This window comes from Erpetoichthys calabaricus, chromosome 3, assembly GCF_900747795.2.
Source record: "Erpetoichthys calabaricus chromosome 3, fErpCal1.3, whole genome shotgun sequence".
Lineage (NCBI taxonomy): Eukaryota > Metazoa > Chordata > Cladistia > Polypteriformes > Polypteridae > Erpetoichthys > Erpetoichthys calabaricus.
The window spans coordinates 221,884,361-221,904,668 of record NC_041396.2 but is presented as its reverse complement, the minus strand read 5'-3'; the positions used below and the strand labels follow the sequence as shown (position 1 = coordinate 221,904,668).

General features: G+C 38.2%; 1 protein-coding gene across 1 annotated transcript in view; it reads right to left on the bottom strand.

Moving 5' to 3' along the window:
- The window catches only part of klhl32 (kelch-like family member 32), a 369,033-nt gene that overhangs the window by 145,594 nt on the left and 203,131 nt on the right, over positions 1 to 20,308 (bottom strand). The gene's annotated exons all lie outside the window — the stretch shown is intronic.

Genomic DNA, 20,308 nt, shown 5'->3' with positions numbered 1-20,308 from the left:
ATAAAGTTAATCTAATCAAATCTACAGTGGTGTGAAAAACTATTTGCCCCCTTCCTGATTTCTTATTCTTTTGCATGTTTGTCACACAAAATGTTTCTGATCATCAAACACATTTAACCATTAGTCAAATATAACACAAGTAAAACACAAAATGCAGTTTTTAAATGATGGTGTTTTATTATTTAGGGAGAAAAAAAATCCAAACCTACATGGCCCTGTGTGAAAAAAGTAATTGCCCCCTTGTTAAAAAAATAACCTAACTGTGGTGTATCACACCTGAGTTCAATTTCCGTAGCCACCCCCAGGCCTGATTACTGCCACACCTGTTTCAATCAAGAAATCACTTAAATAGGAGCTGCCTGACACAGAGAAGTAGACCAAAAGCACCTCAAAAGCTAGACATCATGCCAAGATCCAAAGAAATTCAGGAACAAATGAGAACAGAAGTAATTGAGATCTATCAGTCTGGTAAAGGTTATAAAGCCATTTCTAAAGCTTTGGGACTCCAGCGAACCACAGTGAGAGCCATTATCCACAAATGACAAAAACATGGAACAGTGGTGAACCTTCCCAGGAGTGGCCGGCCGACCAAAATTACCCCAAGAGCGCAGAGATGACTCATCCGAGAGGTCACAAAAGACCCCAGGACAACGTCTAAAGAACTGCAGGCCTCACTTGCCTCAATTAAGGTCAGTGTTCATGACTCCACCATAAGAAAGAGACTGGGCAAAAACGGCCTGCATGGCAGATTTCCAAGACAAAAACCACTGTTAAGCAAAAAGAACATTAGGGCTCGTCTCAATTTTGCTAAGAAACATCTCAATGATTGCCAAGACTTTTGGGAAAATACCTTGTGGACTGATGAGTCAAAAGTTGAACTTTTTTGGGAGGCAAATGTCCCGTTACATCTGGCGTAAAAGGAACACAGCATTTCAGAAAAAGAACATCATACCAACAGTAAAATATGGTGGTGGTAGTGTGATGGTCTGGGGGTTGTTTTGCTGCTTCAGGACCTGGAAGGGCTTGCTGTGATAGATGGAACCATGAATTCTACTGTCTACCAAAAAATCCTGAAGGAGAATGTCCGGCCATCTGTTCGTCAACTCAAGCTGAAGCGATCTTGGGTGCTGCAACAGGACAATGACCCAAAACACACCAGCAAATCCACCTCTGAATGGCTGAAGAAAAACAAAATGAAGACTTTGGAGTGGCCTAGTCAAAGTCCTGACCTGAATCCAATTGAGATGCTATGGCACGACCTTAAAAAGGCGGTTCATGGTAGAAAACCCTCAAATAAAGCTGAATTACAACAATTTTGCAAAGATGAGTGACCCAAAATTCCTCCAGAGCGCTGTAAAAGACTCATTGCAAGTATCGCAAACGCTTGATTGCAGTTATTGCTGCTAAGGGTGGCCCAACCAGTTATTAGGTTCAGGGGGCAATTACTTTTTCACACAGTAGGTTTGTAGGTTTGGATTTTTTTTTCTCCCTAAATAATAAAAACCACATTTACAAACTGCATTTTGTGTTTACTTGTGTTATATTTGACTAATGGTTAAATGTGTTTGATGATCAGAAACATTTTGTGTGACAAACATGCAAAAGAATAAGAAATCAGGAAGGGGGCCAAATAGTTTTTTCACACCACTGTAATATTCTCTACCACTCCCTGAAAGTAGTCCATCTTTCTTTTGTTTACAGTTACAAGTTACTATTAAAGTTTTGAAAACATAATGTGGATAAACTAAGATCATTATTGCCTTCAAATGGAGATCAAAACAAATCTGTTGCATTGTAATATTTCAGCTACATCACTAATACTGCATATGGCATCTACCACACAGGACTGCTTTAGAAAGCATGCATTGCATATTGATGGTGCATTTGCCCAAATAAGAGTAGTCAAATATGTTCTCATTCTTCCTTCACTCATCTTTTTCTTGAAACTGCTTTAATCCATTTTCAGAGATACAGGGTGTTAGAGCCAATCCCAGTACCATCTGATGTAAACTAAAAAACTAACTGAAGAAGGGCTGACAGTCTATTAAAAGAAACACTGAATGCTCCTCAACACTGGTCCAGTTTAGAGACAACATTTGATCTAACATGCATTTTTTTGGGAATGTGACAGGAAATAGAAATATCCAGAAAAACCTCAAAGACACATGGGAAGAATTTTTGAAAACTACAGAGACAGTGACCAGACTGGAATTGTTGCCAATTTTAATGTGTTAACACAAAGTTGTGTGCCACTGTGGTGCTATGGTCACACTCTGGATTTGTCAGATAATAAAATTCTGCAAAGGCAATCCAGTTTCAAATTCACATGGTTTTCAAATTGCTCTTGGAAACTGACTTCCCAGAATAACCTTTACAATGTCCACAGATTTTATAATGAGTCAGTCATTAGTAATATCCTAGTGTCATTGTCAAATTCAAAAGGCTGGTCATTCAAAAACTCAATAATATTATTTACCTGGCTTAATCTAATTCAGGGAAATCAGGGCCAGCACCTGTCAGGCAGTACTTGGTGCCTGTTGGGAATCAACCCTGAGTGGGGCACCAGACCCAACTGCAAAAAACATCTGACATTTTAACCATTGTAAGAAAAGATGAAATCTCTAGTACTACAGCCTTCAAGGCTACTGCAACACTTAACACAAATCAAGTCAATAAGATATGACAACAACAACAAAAACATTTACTTATACAGTAATCCCTCCTCCATCGCGGGGGTTGCGTTCCAGAGCCACCCGCGAAATAAGAAAATCCCGCGAAGTAGAAACCATATGTTTATATGGTTATTTTTATATTGTCATGCTTGGGTCACAGATTTGCGCAGAAGAAACACAGGAGGTTGTAGAGAGACAGGACATTATTCAAAACACTGCAAAACAAACATTTGTCTCTTTTTCAAAAGTTTAAACTGTGCCTCCATGACAAGACAGAGATGACAGTTCTGTCTCACAATTAAAGAATGCAAACATATCTTCCTCTTCAAAGGAAACTGAGAGGAAAGCAAACAAATCAATAGGGCTGTTTGGCTTGCGGGTACAAAGCTGTTGAAGGTGGCAGCTCACACCCTCTCCGTTAGGAGCAGGGAGAGAGAGAGAGAGAGAAAAACAAAGTCAAAAATCAATACGTGCCCTTTGAGCTTTTAAGTATGCGAAGCACCGTGCAGCAACTTAAAAGCTGCACACAGAAGGTAGCAAACGTGAAGATAATCTTTCAGCATTTTTAGACGAGCGTCCGTATCGTTAGGTGTGCGAACAGCCCCCCCTGCTCACACTCCCTCCGTCAGGATCACAGATAGTCAGCGCAAGAGAGAGAGAGAAAGAAATGTAAGTTGGGTAGCTTATCAGCCATCTGCCAATAGCGTCCCTTGTAGGAATCAACTGGGCAAACCAACTGAGAAAAGCATGTACCAGAAATTAAAAGACCCATTGTCCTCAGAAATCCGCAAACCAGCAAAAAATCCGGCGATATATATTTAAATATGCTGTACATATTAAAATCCGCGATAGAGTGAAGCCCGCGAAAGGCGAAGCGCGATATAGCGAGGGATCACTGTATTGCACATTTTCGTACAGAGTAACATCTCAAGTGCTTCACAATAAAACAAAGAGAAAGTTACAAGAAAAAAAAAACAATTAAGATTAGGCAATAACTTTAAAGAATAAGTAACAGTAAAACAAGGTAAGGTCAGATGGCAGAGAGGACAGAGCATTGTACCTAACATAAATGTTACTAAATCAGTCCTCTTTGTTTTCATGCTTCACATGATAGTATTTGATGATGGTGGTCTCGTGGACAGCTGAGACACCTGTCTTCATTCCATCATCTCAGGGGGGCTGCATGATGCCTTAATCAGGTGGCGGTGGCACAGATCGCCACCACAGACGAATCAGAAAAGACAGCAGAGAATAGTGGGGATTAGCACAGATTGCGGATCCCTGAAGAACATGATAATTCTATACCCATATAGTCTGTTAGGAATACAACTAAAACGTAGCTATGAAAAAGCCAAATTAAAATTATTTTTTAGGTTTTACTTTGAGTTTTTAGCAGTTTTTTAAAAATGTTACACAGTGTTAGCGTGGTGAATTTCTATAGGTAATGTATTCCAGATTTTAGGTGCATAAGGACAAAAGGCTGTCTTACAACTTCTTATAAATTTGGTTCTTGGAATTATAAGTAGACCTCAATATGAAGATCTAAGGTTATCACTAAGAATGTAGAGGGACAGGTATTCCTAAATATAGGAAGCAGCAAGATTATTTAAGGTAGTATTTTAAAGTCAGTTCTGAATGTCATGGATAACCAATGTAACAACACTAAGACTAGTAGATGTGCTTAGATTTTCTTTTTCTAGTTAAGATTCTGGCTGCTGCATTCTGCACTAATTGCAACCAATGGATGTCTTTTTTAGGTAATCACATTAGGAGTGCATTAAAATAATGTGGTTAACTAAAAACAAAAGAGTGAATTAAATTTTCAGCGTCTTGTAAAATTATAAGACTTCTAACTTTTGTTATATTCCTTAAGTGAAAAAATGCAGCTTTCATAATCTGGTTAATATGCAATTGAAAGTTCAGGTCAGAGTCAATGATTACTTCTAAATTCTTTTGCCAATCACTAAGATTTCTGTGTTTTCCTTATTTAGTTTGAGAAGGTTACCCCTCATGGATTTGGAAATACTGCTAAGACATTGAATCTGAGAGTCAAGAGCATCAGGGTCTTCAGGTGCTATAGCTCAATAAAGCTGTGTGTCATCTGCATAGCTGTGGTAGCTCACCTTGTGCTTTGACACTTGAGCTGTCATGGAGAGTGGCGATGTGTTGCATGTTGGTCAGACATATAATAAAAAATGTCATTGTATTCTGTACTTGTGAATTTGAACTTGAACTCAAGCAAGGATTAAAAAGAAAACATTACAAAATGCTTTGACAAACGTGCACCCTCAATCAATACGGCAACATCTAGAGACTGTAAGCTTGGAATTACTGGAATACTAAATCTCAGCTGCTGCCATTGGCTAGTTAATTAATTTTTTCTTTGTGGCATAAACCTAGAACACTTTAAAAGAAATCAAGACTTGTTCTTTACCATTTAGGCTCTTGCTCATATTAAAAAACAGCTCTTTGGTAACACCCTATTTGAATTATCAAAATTCTTTAAAGTGTAAACATCATTTCTTTAAATTATAATGGTTGAGTTGGTTTCTTTGAGATTCTTTTGCATATTCAGACAACTGCAAACCTGATAGAGTCAAGGGAAAACTGATCTACATACAGTATATTCCAGCATTTATTGGGTAAAACTGTCATTGTCGTTTCATCTTCAAAAAGACAGAAGTGATTCAAGAAAATGGATAGAACAGCTAGTAGGCTATGGCTAGGAACCTGGTTACTTCTGCAATGAGTATTCATAGCAGAACATAACCTCAAAATTTTCAAATCTGAATTATACAACTGAGTGTTGTGAGTGGGGGGGCCCACAAACCATTCCACCAAAGTTGGACTAGGCATCAATTCATCACAGGACCCACTCACAAACTCATCCAAACTTGGCCAAATTAGTTAATCTAACATGGAACCTCTACTGAGACAACAACCAGGCCAAGAATCCAAACCAGAATGTTGGATCAGTGAGGTACCACTATGCTACTGTATTAAATGCTCACAAGCAAACCTGCATAAAAATGAACAAACAATCCACAGAACCTCACTGGTTTTATTATATAAGCACAGAAACCACACCTTCTAGTTTATCTCAAAGAAAACAGTTAGGATTTTGATATCCATTTGCATAGCTAGTAACATGAACCTCGGAGTATGCACTAACAGCACTAAGGTATAAGCAATGCACTGTAGAGACTGAATGATAATGTGATGTTTTAAAAACTGGTTGAATGCATGAATTAAGTGAGCCGCCACTTTGAGTGCATTGTTCAGATGTATGGTGGGAGACCTGACTGCTATATAGAAATTAATTTATATACTTTCTAAGAATTTAAAGATAGCCATTCTGAATGAAAAACAAAGGGTGTCATTGTCATACACTTTTCATTTGAAACCACTCAAAGAGAAGTTTTGGCACTTACATGGGCTCTGTTCACAGATATATTCTGAGATGGTCCTCAATTTGAAATGATTTGAAGAAAACGATTAGCTGACATATTGTTTCACATGGTTACAAAAATCATTTGTGTTTCTCTTTCAGCATATTGTAACATTTAAAACGGTACAACTTGTCTGCAAAAGCTCATATTCTTTATTGTTTTAACACAGTGTTGATTCCTGACCTATGTGTGTGTGTGTGTGTGTGTGCATCTAGAACTTGTGTACTCTTCCCATGTCCACATGATTTCCCCCTAGTTCTCAGGCAAATAGTCTTGACTTTGCATGTATTTTTAAGCGAGCAATGTACCCAGTTAAGCGATCCCATTAAGTGATCCTGTTCATTATCCTGTGCACACAACAAGTGATCTTGCAAGTACAAATAAGAGCGTCATATGGTGACAAAGGCACTATGGTGTTCCGTTGGCATCGGTTGGCTTAGAATGAGGCACCATCTCTGCTCTATGCATATCGGCTGAGGCAAAGGGGAGTCTGATTTTTCCCTCCTTGGTCAATTTATTCAACAAGCAATGAACACTGTAAAAGTACCACAATTCAACTTAAACAGAATCAGGTGTATGCATCCATTGGGTGGATGGAAAATATTATTGCTTTGTGCCCTCCCCCACCATAACCTATCGTCTAAAAAAACCTATAGGTTTTCAACATTTTAGGGTCCCCTGATACCGAAAACATTAATATCTCGATGATGGGTGTGTGCCTGTCTGTATGTCACAGCTTCTTGAAGATGGCTTGGAGTTCAAATAGCTGGACAGAAAACTACCAAACTCGAAACTTAAGCCTGCTATGAGATGATGATGTGCGTGATTAGTTTTTGAGCAAAATCACGCAAGAGAAAGAGGCGCTCTAGAGGAACCCTCAAATATCGTAATTCTGCAATTAATTATGAATTCTTCTCATCATTTCCTATTGTAATGATGTATTATATGATCAGAAACATCACCATCAGAGCGGTATATCAATACTGAAATGTTATAGAATAGTTTGGGTAACTTGGTTCCTATGGCACAAAGCCTACTGATGCTCACATCCTAATTTTTACATTTTGTCTAGTAGAATTTCAGTAAACATTAACATATTCATTATTATTTTTTTATACTCTTTCATAAAACTTGCAGCTCAGTGTGTGAATAAGTGTCGCACATGTGTGTTTTGGAGACAACTTGAGGGCTTATATGATGGTAACTCCACCCCAAATCAAGGGTTGGTGCTGTTGCTTAATGCTCTCCTCCATTCTCCCTGACAGATCAGACAACCAGCAGCATCAGTGATATCACTTCAGGGTCACAGTTCCCTGGCCACACCCGTTCTGGTCTGGCTATTTTTTAAGGGGTTCCACTGCCATTTTGAGTTAGTTTACATCTTGACTCTGGCCTTGTTCTTTTTTTCCAACAATTATATGGAGTTTGTCTATATAATGCCCCAACTTCATCTTGTACCTGTGTTTTGTTTTACAATAGGTACACATCTGCTTGCTTTTGCAAATCTCTGGTTCTCCTTTAAAGAAAAATGAATGCAAAAAGTTAAATGAATTATGAACATATTCCTTGAAACTGTCTGCTATCCACTCACATGCATGCAATTCCATCACCTATTGGTCAAATAGTAGAGCCCTCTGTCGAATAGTAGACGGCGCCTCTTTCTTTTATTCAGTGTTGTCTCTGTTCTAACTCAGGGGTCCAGGTCTTACACACAAGTCTCATTCTCTATGCTGCACTAGTGATGCCTTTTATTACTCAAACTGTGCAATATCAGGATAGGTAATAAAAATGAAAATTAAAATATGTATACAAACACTGAATTTTCATGTGAGGTAAATAAACCATAAAAACTTTTATTAATTAAAAATGAACTACAGTTGAAATGCTTTGTTATCCCAAAAGGAAGGCCTACTGTATAGACGAGCCAAAATCTCCCTTTCAGGATCTGCTGTTATTTTGCCAGTTTAGTCAGGCTTTATACTCCCATAAGGTTTCCCTTTAAAGTGAAAAGAGCAGCATCCTTCTCTGAAGCAATTACAGCAGCCAACTGCATTCTTCCCTCCATCCCTCACACTCTGTTTTCTCTGTCTCCTAATTCAAATTTTCTCTCACACCGTTTTTACAATAACGAGTTTCTTTTCAGTCTCTTAGCAAAATGCTTTCCTCATTTAAAATGTGAGAATAATCAGCTAAAATGGAAAACTAAACGTATGCTACATACTTCAGCATGAAACAGAAAATCCTAAGTAAATTTCAAATAATCATTGGAAACATTTAAAGTGGGCATCACCTAGCATTCCTGTATCACACACATTAGTGCACTCACTGAATATTCATATGAGCATTTTTATGGAAATATACAGATTCCAAGCTACATCGAATACTACAACTGCTCTAGTCCTCATATATCCCTTATTCAAAATTAAAATTAAATTGGAAATAATGGTTTTCCCTTATACTACATACATTGTTAGTATTAAATCATTTATGACATAATTAAATTAAAAATAATGCATTGAATGTTAATCTTACATCCTTGTTTCTAGTTTTTGCTATTATATATTATGTACATATATTATATAAAAAGGCTGGAAAGGATTTTAGTCAGATAAAGCAGATGAAAGATGAGTAAGGCGTGGTCCTAATTGTGCATGATAGGATCAAGAATAGAAGAAAGGGGTACTTTGAAAAATTGTTGAATAAAGAAAATCCAAGGGTAGTATTTGGGGATGGAGTCCCAAATGAAAGTACCAAGAATAAGGAGGGAGGAAGTAGAGTAGGCACTGCAAAGAATGAAAAGTGGAAAGGGAACAGAACTGGATGAAATGCCAGCAGGAGTGTGGGAGAGTTTAGGAGAACAGGGAATACATGTGTTATGGGATCTAATGCAGAAGGTCTACAAATAGGAGAAAATACCAGAGGAGTGGAAGAACAAAGTGATTATACCCATTTATAAGGAGATATTCAGGATTGTAGAAACTACAGAGGGATAAAGCTAATGTCACGCACAACGAACATTTGGGATAGGGTTATAGATAGAAGGTGTCGGGAAGAGACCACCTTAGGGGAGGATCAGTTTGGTTTTATACCAGAGAGAGGAACAACTAATGTAGACTTTAAATTGAGACAGCTCATAGAAAAGCACTGAGAAAAACAGAAAGGTTTGCATTTGTTATTTATCGTTTTGTAGAAGGCATATGATATGGTGCCACATCAAGAGATCTGGAGGTGCATGAGAGACAAAGGAGTGTCAGAGAAGTAATAATAATAATACAGTACATATTATTTATATAGCATCTTCCCCATAAGTGCGGATTATCTAGGATATGTGAGGAAGTCAGGACTTGGATTAAGAGCAGTGTTGGGGTAACAGACAAGGTTCCAGTTAGAGTAAGTGTGCACCAAGGATCTTCTTTAAGTCCTGATCTCTTTAATTTGGTTATGGATGTGTTGAGTCATGGAATAAAAGAACAGAACCCCTGATGCATGCTTTTTGATGTTGACATTGTGTTGTGTAGCACTGGAAAAGAGGAAGAGGACAGGAAGTTAGAAGAATGGAGAATGGCTTTGGAAGGTACTGTAGAGGATAGAGGATAAACAGGAAGAAGACAGAATATATGAGGTTTAATGATGATCAGGATTCAGAAGTTAGCCTGCAGAGAGAGCTGCTGAAAAGAGTGAGTAAATTTAAATATCTAGGATCAGTGGTAGCCCAATATGGAAAATTAGATGTAGAGATAACTCACAGAACAATTGGAAGAAGGTTTCAGGAGTACTGTGCGATCGAATAATTAAGAAGAAGGTCAAAGATAAGGTTATTAAGACAGTGATAAGATCAGCAATGATATGTGGAGCTGAGACATGGGCAGTAAAGGGAGTGCAGGAGATGAAGTTAGATGTGTCAGAAATGAGAATGTCAAGATTGATGTGTGGAGTTACAAAAAAAGGAAACAAAAAGAAATGAGACAATTAGAGGTACAACACAAGTAGGGGAGATATGTAAGAAAGTACAGGAAAGTAGACTGAAGTGGTATGGACATGATGAGCAGAGACAATGAATATGTGGGCAAAAGAGTGATGAGAATAGAAGTACAGGGGAAGAGAAAGTGGAGGGGGATGGATAAAATCAAAGAAGACTTGAAGGAAAAGGGCTTGACTGGCTTGGATGTACAAGAACTAGCTGTTTGGAGAAGGTTGATCAAGCCTATCAACCTCACACAGAAGTGGTAAAAGTTGAACAGGAAGAAGGAGACATCCACACATACCTGTTAGATTGCTGTAGATATTTTAATTAGGATTAGCAACTGCGCTTAGAAATGGAATGGAATAAAATCTATTCATCCTTACTTTAAAAGGTCTAAGAGAACTCTATTTACAAAGCTTTGGTGTTACATACAATATACTGTATGTCATACCAGCACGCACATTATAAAAATGACCAAAGCAATGAACATTTAAAATCAGATAGATAGATAGATAGATAGTAGATAGATAGATAGATAGATAGATAGATAGATAGATAGAGAGAGAGAGAGAGAGAGAGAGAGAGAGAGAGAGAGAGAGAGAGAGAGAGAGAGAGAGTTCAAACTTTGACAAATATACATTAATGTTTCTGGCATTTCGACTTTTGTGTAGACTCCAAAGACATGGTGCATTATTGATTGTGAATGAACGTATCTTAAGTGCAATTGTATGGTGTTTTATTCAGGTCTAGCTCTTGCCTTGTGCCCAACACCAACAAGATAGACTCTGGCAATATATATATATATATCTATATATATATATATATATATATATATATATATATATATATATATATTATATATATATATATATATATATTATATATATATATATATATTAATACATACATGGTTAATGCATCTTGTATATATATATACATATATAAATGGATAAAACAGCTAGACAGCTAGAGGAAATATAAAATGGGTGGATGGCTATAGCTAACATTTTCTATCACTAAAACTGCTTAAATTATTCCAAAACAAGGATCAAATGTATGTACATTGATAGATCAATTGCATCTGCTATGCCTGAGTCTGGGTGCATGTTTTTTATGCTCTTTTGCTCTGAAATGAATTGATGCCCTGTTAAGTTTGGGTTGAATTTTGGAAAAACTCAAAAACAAACAATGAGAATACATAAAATAAATTGTTGTTAAATTAAAAATTTCATTGTAAATTATTAAAGGGTTACTCATGTTGAGCGATGGTGGTTATGAACGCTTTTAGAGTGTTCTTTACTGAATTATGTCTTGAATACGCAGAGGATAAAACACGATTTACATTTCAAAAACTTTCACATCCCACAAGGACACAATTTCTTCTTTCACCTTTCTCTCATTTTTTGTATTCTTGCATGGAAGGTGCAGGAGGCCTCTACTTACGTGACTTTCAGAGAGTGTTGCATTGCGAAGTGTGTGTACAATAATCATGTGTAGTAAGAGGCCTCCTTCTTAAGACATTTGAGGCTCATCTAACAACAATTTTAGTTATTATGATTTCATAAAAGAGGAATATTCTTAACTTGACACTTAATTAATCAAAATGAAGAGCCGGTATATTTTCCATAACTTGGATGTATAAATTAAAAATGGGAAAATAGGCATTAACTAAATGTACAGATTAAATACATTATAGACTTTTGCCTGTATCACACATAATGGTTAACTATTATTTTTTGTAAGATACAGTATGGTAACTTAGAAGGAATCACACTTTCTGTGATGCTTAAATATTTTGATCAATAATTGTCAGTTTTTTGGCTGGGAAACCTTTGTTAATGGATAATTATTTCCAATGAATACTTAATCAGCAACTCATTAAAAAATTGATTAAATATTTACTTACAAATATGCAACAGGGGTCGGTTTTTAAGCCAATATTTAATAAATGTAAGGCTATTTGTCTGCTTTAGTCCAGGTTATTTGTATTTGTTTCATCCAAAAATGTTTTTATCATAGAGGTGGCAAAGGACAACATTTTGTAGTTTGAAACAACTAACACAATGGTAGGTTCACTTGTACCCAGCATTGTGGCAAAACAGGTAAAACACTGAAATTAAGTAAATGATTTTAAAATAGCAATGATCTGCTGAAAGAAGATATGGACGCTCAGGAACAAAGACACTGAGTTCCCGCAGGACTATAATTGGAATGTTACTAATATTTTAGTCTTGTTCACATGCACATCTAAGTAAACATTTCGGTGTCATAATACTGTCAGATTCATTGGATTTGATGTGGCAAAGCTCATAAAAATAAAACATCAATTCAAGTATAGAAAAAAAAAAATCAGAAAACAAATCAAAAAACCTAATTTAGCATAAATACTCTTGGACATATTCAGCAGAATAGTCTATAAGACCTCCGCAGTCAAGATATTAGGTTAATGTAATTCAGGTCTTGACTGACCCAAGCCATTTTACAGACAGAAACAGCATGAATGGAGGATGGGAGGAGTGTGATAGATTATGAACTTTAATAGTGTTATATTTCAGTCTGAAAAAGTAGATTGAATCCACAGTGGGGATGTGATGACTAAAAGATTTTGTAAGAAATACAAAATACTGTCTAATGGCTTCCTGTCCTCTGCAGAAATATCAAAGGTCACAGTAATGGACCTGTAGAAAATGGTCTATTCTTACTAGCACTCAAACAACAGGTTGTGGTGAGCTTTCCTGACCTTAACAGACATATCCTCCACTGTGGTACCGCTGTAACCTGGTCATTATATATAATGGTAAAAATGAGGCTAAAGTGGTTGTAGAAGCAATTGCTCAAACATGGGAGGAGTTTGGAGAGGTTGTGGAGAAAGAAAATCAGATGGTCTTAAGACTGTTTTGACAAACTGTTAGATGTCTCAGAAGGGCAAGGGATGACCTTGCCCTGACTGTTAAGCAGAAAGGGAGAGGTGCTGATCTCTCCTGGGGAAATTGTTGAGTGGTGGAAGGAACACTTTGAAGAACTCCTCAGCCTGGCAGACATGCCCTCCAATGCTGGACATGTCCTTTGAAAGGCATCACATCACTGTTGTTGCTGGTAAGGGTGCTGGGGTGGGTGAGATCCAACCGGAGATGTTGAAAGCATTGGGCATTGCTGGGGTAGCATGGTTAATGCATCTCTTCAATGTCAGAATTACAGACTGGTGACCAGAGGGTGTGTCCCAACTACAGAGGGGTCACATTACTCAGCCTTCCAGTTAAAAACCTATGCCAGGGTGCCGGAGGGAAGACTCCACTCTTGTTTTTGGTTCTCATGGACAGGATATTAAGGCACAGCCAAAGATGTGAGGGTGTCAAGTTGGGGTGGCTAGGGGTAGCATTGCTGATTTATGCAGATGATGTTGTCTTCCTTGCTTCATCTGACTGTGACCTTCAGCACACAAGTTAGTGATTTGCTGCTGTGTGTGAAGCAGATCAGATGATGATCAGTATCTTTAGGTCTGAGGTTATGGTTCTCTTGTGGAAAATAGTGGATTGCACTCTCCAGGTGAGGTGAGAAAAGCTGCCATTATTGAAGCACTTCAAGTATCTTTGGATCTTGTTCATGAGTGAATGACGAAAGGGAACATGAGAATGGAGCACTGTACTGATATGTGGTGGTAAAGCAGGAACAGTGTCTAAAGACAAAACACTCAGGTTACCGGTAGATCAACATCACTGTCCTCATCTATAGCCATGAGTTGTGTGTAATGACCTAAAAATGAGATTGAAAGTAACAGCTGCAGAAATGAGGTTTCTTTGCCGGGCAGCTGGGCTGACACTCTGTGATAGGATGAGAAGCTCAGCAATTTTGGAGAGCCTCAGAGTAGAGTCGCTGTTACTCCAGATCAAGGTGGTTGCAGTGGTTTGGACATGTTGTAAGGATGCTCCCTGGGAGGCACCTCTTGGGAGTTGCTACGGGCATGAAACACTGAACAAAGACCCTGAGGCCGACCCAGGACACACTACATGGATTACATTACTTGGCTGACTTGGAAATACCAGGGAATTGCCCAGGATAAGCAGAAATTTGTAGTTGGGGACAGGGAATTCTGGGCTGACCTGCTTGACCTGCTGCCACCATGATCCTGACCAAGAGAAGCAGCTTTAAATGATTAGATCGTTTTTCCACATCCAATCATTTTGCTTTCCTTACATTTAATCCCAGAGTAATTACTAACACACCATTTGACCAGTTCTGTCACCTCATTCCTGCATGCAGGCTTATCATAATTTGTGATGAGGCCAACCTGAATGAGTCCAAAGCAAATCTGACCATTCTTACCGAGTTTATATGTGAAATGTAGCCATAAAGGAGTAGTGACAAGAGGGACACCTGTACTTAGAATGAGGGACTTAGAGACGTCCTTCAGATTCACCATCTGCTTCATGTCACTTAGGAAATTCAACTGCCAAAAATACAAACACTGATTGAAACCCCTGCCCATCAATTTAAAAGGCTTGAGAGGCATAATTGGCTTACAGTGAGAGATGGAGTCAATAAAAGGTAATTGTTGATTATCCATGCATTACATGAACCCACTTAATTCAATTTTAGGGACACAGTTTAATCTTTGAAAACGTGTTGTCACGCGTAACAAAAAAGTTTATAAACAAGCCTATTTACTGATAGATCCCTCTATGAACTTCATACACTTAATCCAATTCAGTTGTATCTGGAGGCCAGAGCCTATCCCAGCAGCACTGAGTGCAAAGCAGGCATTAACCCCGGAAGAAGGAGACCAGTCCATAGTCAGGTACACCCTTCATGAAAACACCCACACTCTGTCGCTGCCGACCAAGCATGTCTTTAGGGTGTGAAGAAAACCAAAAAACTCAGAGAAAATGGGTAGAATGTTAAAAGTCCTCACAGATGATGACTCAGATAAGACTTCATACATCTGTTTTTGTTTTTAAAATAATCAAATACATGAAAAACGCTTAAAGCAGACAGATCAAGCTTAAACAGCAGTATTATCAATAAAAATGATGGATGGTAAAATAAAATATCTCATTCCACGCTGTGCCCAAAGTTCAATTTTCTCACCTCATTTGTTTCTGAACAGTTTAACAACAATGTTATTCTTTATTTTGCAATAAACTCATAATGATTCCAGGGAAACTGCAGAGCAAATGCATGATCAAAGATAAGACCATATTGCTTTATTCTATCTTCTTTTCACTTTGTCAGACATTCACTGCTTAATACCACAATGAGCCAGTAACAGGTATTGGCATATTTTGCACCTGACAGATCACAACTGACCCCACACAATAAGCCTGTAAATGGCATCTCTTGCATGGCAGCAGAAGGCGTTAAACCTTTGAAGAGAACGTATTGACCTGAAAGGACCAGTCGATAAGTAATTAGTAACGAACAAGACTCAGATGGCTATCTTTACAGGTAGTGAGAACTTAACAGCTTCACTATGGCCAACTGCCATTCACAGCAATCTAGGTATTCCAGTGAGGGCGCATCCTCATAAAAAGACACTTTTAGCAATAATCTCAAACTCCTGCCCAGTCAATTAGGGACATGAACTTCACAGTGAGCAACAGCCGACTTGCGCACGCAATGATCTTTAAATAGACATTAAACCAGCCAAATTGCTTGCTAGCTAGAGGATTGAGAGGTCATGGCTTTAATTTCCATGAGGCTACACCACAGTCTGGACTTTAAAAGTACACAAAGGGCAGTGGGAGATGTGATCCTCCACACCTGCCCATCATCCCTCTTCCCATGTAAATGTTTACAAATAAAACGCAAAAATCCATTCCTCCCACCCTAAAAATATAGCACATACAGAAATAAAAGTGAAGTATTAAAATTAGCTTTTGCTGGCACTGTTTCTGAATGTTTTTTTTTTTTAGCTGTTCCCAATTTTCCACTGCATTGACAGCAAAATGTGAAAGGTCATTTCCTTTTCTTTTGCCTCTTTTCAGTTTGCTCTAAATTTGAATATCATTATGCAAAGCCTTCCATTCCCAAGTGTCGGCCAGCCTGTGCTCTGAAAAGAGGCAGCCACACCAATCAGGGCAAAAGGCTGACTGCCTTTTTAAAATTAAACTGCTTGTTTTCTGCTATCCTACACTTACTTACATCACATGTCCTCCTTTTTTCAGAGGTCCTAAACATTATATTTGTTGCCATCCCCTTGTTACATCTGCCTGTCACCTCATCGGAGCAAGCTCTACCATTCCGCTTGGCCATACGGTAAAAGAATATGACCACCAATTTTCATTCTCAGCCTAAGCCTGGAGAGGGCATGAGTGCTTATGAACAGGGTCAAGATATTCAGGCATCAGTGTGCTGAAGTGCTGCAGCCGTCTTTGTTCCTCCGCTTGTTTCATATGCTAATAGGATCAGACTCAACAGGGAACAAGGATCTGTGAAAAATAGCACTGTAAATTCGTCTTCTAAAGCATGATCCCAAGGCAAAGATCAAATAAACATTTGGGGTATATTTTGTATGCATCACCCCAGAATATCTCAGCTGTGGAAACATAAACATTAAGACTATGAGGATCCGACTAGAATGAAAAGAGGCAGATGATATTTTACAGGTGCTGAAGAAAATCTGGCAAAATGAGAATTTATATGGCTATTTACTTTTTTGTTTTCTCTCACTGTTTCTGGTGCCCGATAATGAATCAGAATAATTAGGCTGTAAAATTTTGTTTCACGTTTAGAAAACATTCCATTTTTTTCCACGAAAAAACATTATTTCATTTACTATGAAATGATAATTAAATGAAGCAACCAAAAGTCAAAAGGAAAAAATGATATACCTATTCAGCTTGCTGTTACAGAACAATGCAGTAAGTGGCCACGTGCTTGGTAACAAGCTCTGAAGGCTGACTGCTCCTGGTGTACAACTGTAGTAAATTATTGTCAATGTCCACTCTCGCGAAATGAGAGGGAAAACAAACGACTCCTGTCTCTTTCTTTTGCAGTCTGTAAAGGGCCTTTGTAGTTGTTTATCTGTATTCTCAGAGATATAAATAAAGTCAACCAAGGCTGCTGCCACATTCTCTTCGTAAGGCCTGGTTTAGCTGCCAGTTTAGGATTTTTTTTAGTAGAGTCTGAATGGCAGCTCTCTTTGATCTAATAATTGAACACAATGACTGTTGGATCCATTTTTTTGTCTTTCACCAATTAATTTTACTCTACCAGTGTTTGAACAACGTCTACTTAAAATGACAATGTTACAAGGGCAGGAGTCTAGCTAAATTGAATACCACAAAATATTATATTAATTTTAAATGAAAATTAAAAAAACAAAACTGGAAAAAAATCCTGCTATTCATAGTGTGGCTTTGTAGTGCAGTCATTGGCAGTGGTGCCTCACAGCTCTAGAATCCCAAGTTTGAATCCTTCGCTTGGTGGATTTCTCTCAATTAAACAGTTGACTTTTACCCAGCAACTCTAAACTGGCCCAGTGTAAGGGTCTCCTGGCAATATATTCACTAGTTCTCTGAAACTCTTAAATAGATAAATGGGTTAGAAGATTGGAGGGATAGATCTTTGTATATGGGTTTTTAAGTGTTCATTTTGACCAAACATTCATTTAAAGCATCCATCCATCCTCTTGAAACTGTTTCATTCATTACAAGGTTGAGATAAGCCAAAGCTTATTCTAGCAGCACTGGATGCAGAGCAGAAAACCAACCCTGGTCTGGATTTTACAAGGCAGAATGACAACCAAACTCACACTCTCTTAAACTCAGTTCAATACCATTTAACTAACATGCACATTTTTAGAATGAGGAATAATAATCTGGAGTACTGGGTAGAAACCCATGAGGATATAAGCAGAATCTGAAAACCCCACAAAAGACTATGAGCTAGAACTGAAACTAAGGTCCTTGGAGCTGTAAGGAAGTAGAGCTGACCAATGAGCCTGCATGATGCCATCCTCCTTTACCTTCATTTGCCAGTGACTTAAGTGAGTCTGTGCAGACCACTAAATGAATAGCAGTGCCAACAGAAAGAGTTAGAATCAAATAATTGTTAGTAGTACTAATAGTACAAGTTGTACTAGCAGTAGAAATATTTCATCTACAGAGCACAGTAAAGTTCTTGCTAGCATGCCTGACCATCGTGCAACATTTTGCCATACTCCAACACCATGATAAAGTGAAAATATTAAATATAAACAAACAAAATAGAACATATTATATATTCTCAGTCTAATCTTATTCTGATTTAGGTTTGTGTGGGAGACCAGCTTATACTGGTATCATTGCACAAAAGGCAACAAAGCAGCCAGGGTGTCAGACCCATAATTTTTATTATATCAAAGCTGTTTTAATTTTGTGCTGTAAAAAGCCCGGGGTCCTCGAAACTATTGAAATCGTCAGAAAAAAATTGAAATGTATAGATCTCAGGTAATTGAAAGGAACTACTCTGGGTGTCTCTCTCCTAGGAAGTTTTGTTTCACATGCTTGCATCGCTTGTGCATTAGCGACTAAACAACTTTGTCTTTCTTCAGAGGTTTCGTTTTTTGCCAACGCCCTCACCTCGCTTGTGTATTACCAGCGGGAGTGAAAAGTAACAGGGATACCGTTTTGCCGATTTCCTCGCTTCGAGTTGTGTATTTGCGGCTAAGCGAGTGTCTCTTTCTTCTGAGGTTTCGTTTTGCAATGTGCTAGTCTTGTTTGTGTATTAGCAAACTAAGTGAGTTTCTATTTCCTCCGAAAGTGGAGCCCTTACCCCGACTCTACCTCTCACTACCAGGCTGAACAGACTGACACATACACTTCCATGGGTAGACGTTTATATATAAGATATTAGCATATACAGTGGATTCAGAACATACTCAGAACCCCTTCGACTTTCTGTTGGACATTTCATGTGAAATGGATAAATTTGAATTTTAATCCATCAAATCACACTCGATAACCCGTAATGACAAAAGTGAAAACATATTTTCAGAAACGTTTGTAAATTTTATTAAAAATTAATCTCTCACTCTCTATGTGTTTAGACCCTTGGCTGTACCACTCCAAATGGTGGTCAGGTGCACCCTGTTTGCTTTAATTATCCTGGAGATGTACCGAGAACTTGATTGGAGACCACCTGTGGCAAACTGAGTTGACTGGACACCTGTTTAGAAAGGCATTCACCCGTGTATATAAGATCCCACAATTCACACTGTCACATGACATAAAAAAAACAAGCCACCATGAAGCCAAAGAACTCTCTGTAGACCTTCGTGAACATTACATAGATCAGTGCCAGGGTATAATACTATTTCAGAAGCACTGAGTGTCCCCAGGAACACAGCGACTTTAATAAGTGTGAAATGGAAGAAGGCTGGAATTACCAGAACTCTTCCTAGAGTTGGCAGTCTGGCCAAACTGATTTACAGCTAGATGAGTGTATAACAAGTAGGTCCTTAACCAACAGTGTAGACACCACAGGCAACCTGAGTCTTCCAGAAATATACAAATGATAACTGATATAGCATTTGTCTGCATACAATATAAGTACAACACCTGTAACGAAACTATTAACTGAAGCATAGGAAGGTTCAGCCACTTGCTTAGGTTATAAACTGAATTATAACAGGAAAACTGTAACCTGAAGTGACAGACCCAGATAGACCCAGTGCTTGGTGCTTGGTTATTTTCCGCCATAGGGGCAAATTTATTGTGCGCCAACCAACTATTTGGTAGCTAACCTGTGTGGCTGGGTTTTTCCTCCCCTTTATAATCTGTGCCCTAGCGAATGCCTAATTTGCCTTAATGGTGGTGCCAGCCCTGGATAGACCCTATAGGGTTCATCTGAGTAGGCCGATATTTCTCCCAGTCAGACCAGAATTCCTTCCTGTATTTCATAGAACTTTGAAGTTACACGTCAGAAATCATACAACATGTTTATGTAAAGTGAGAAGCAGACATCTTGAATTTCATTTATTGTTTCCCAAGTCCAAGCAATGAACCTGATTTTTCCAGGTTCAATCTCATAAGCAAGAGCAGCTTACCTTGGTGCAAATCAAAATTAATATTGTCAGTTCACTGCTGAGCATAATAGCATATACCTCATTCAGGGTTATCGGGGAGTCGGGGATCAGCCTAACTGCCATGCCTTTTAGATGGAAGTACCCGTAAAAAAAAACATTGATATTCAGAGGACAATCTAACTTCACACCAGCAGTAACAACCCAGGGTTTCAACCACAGC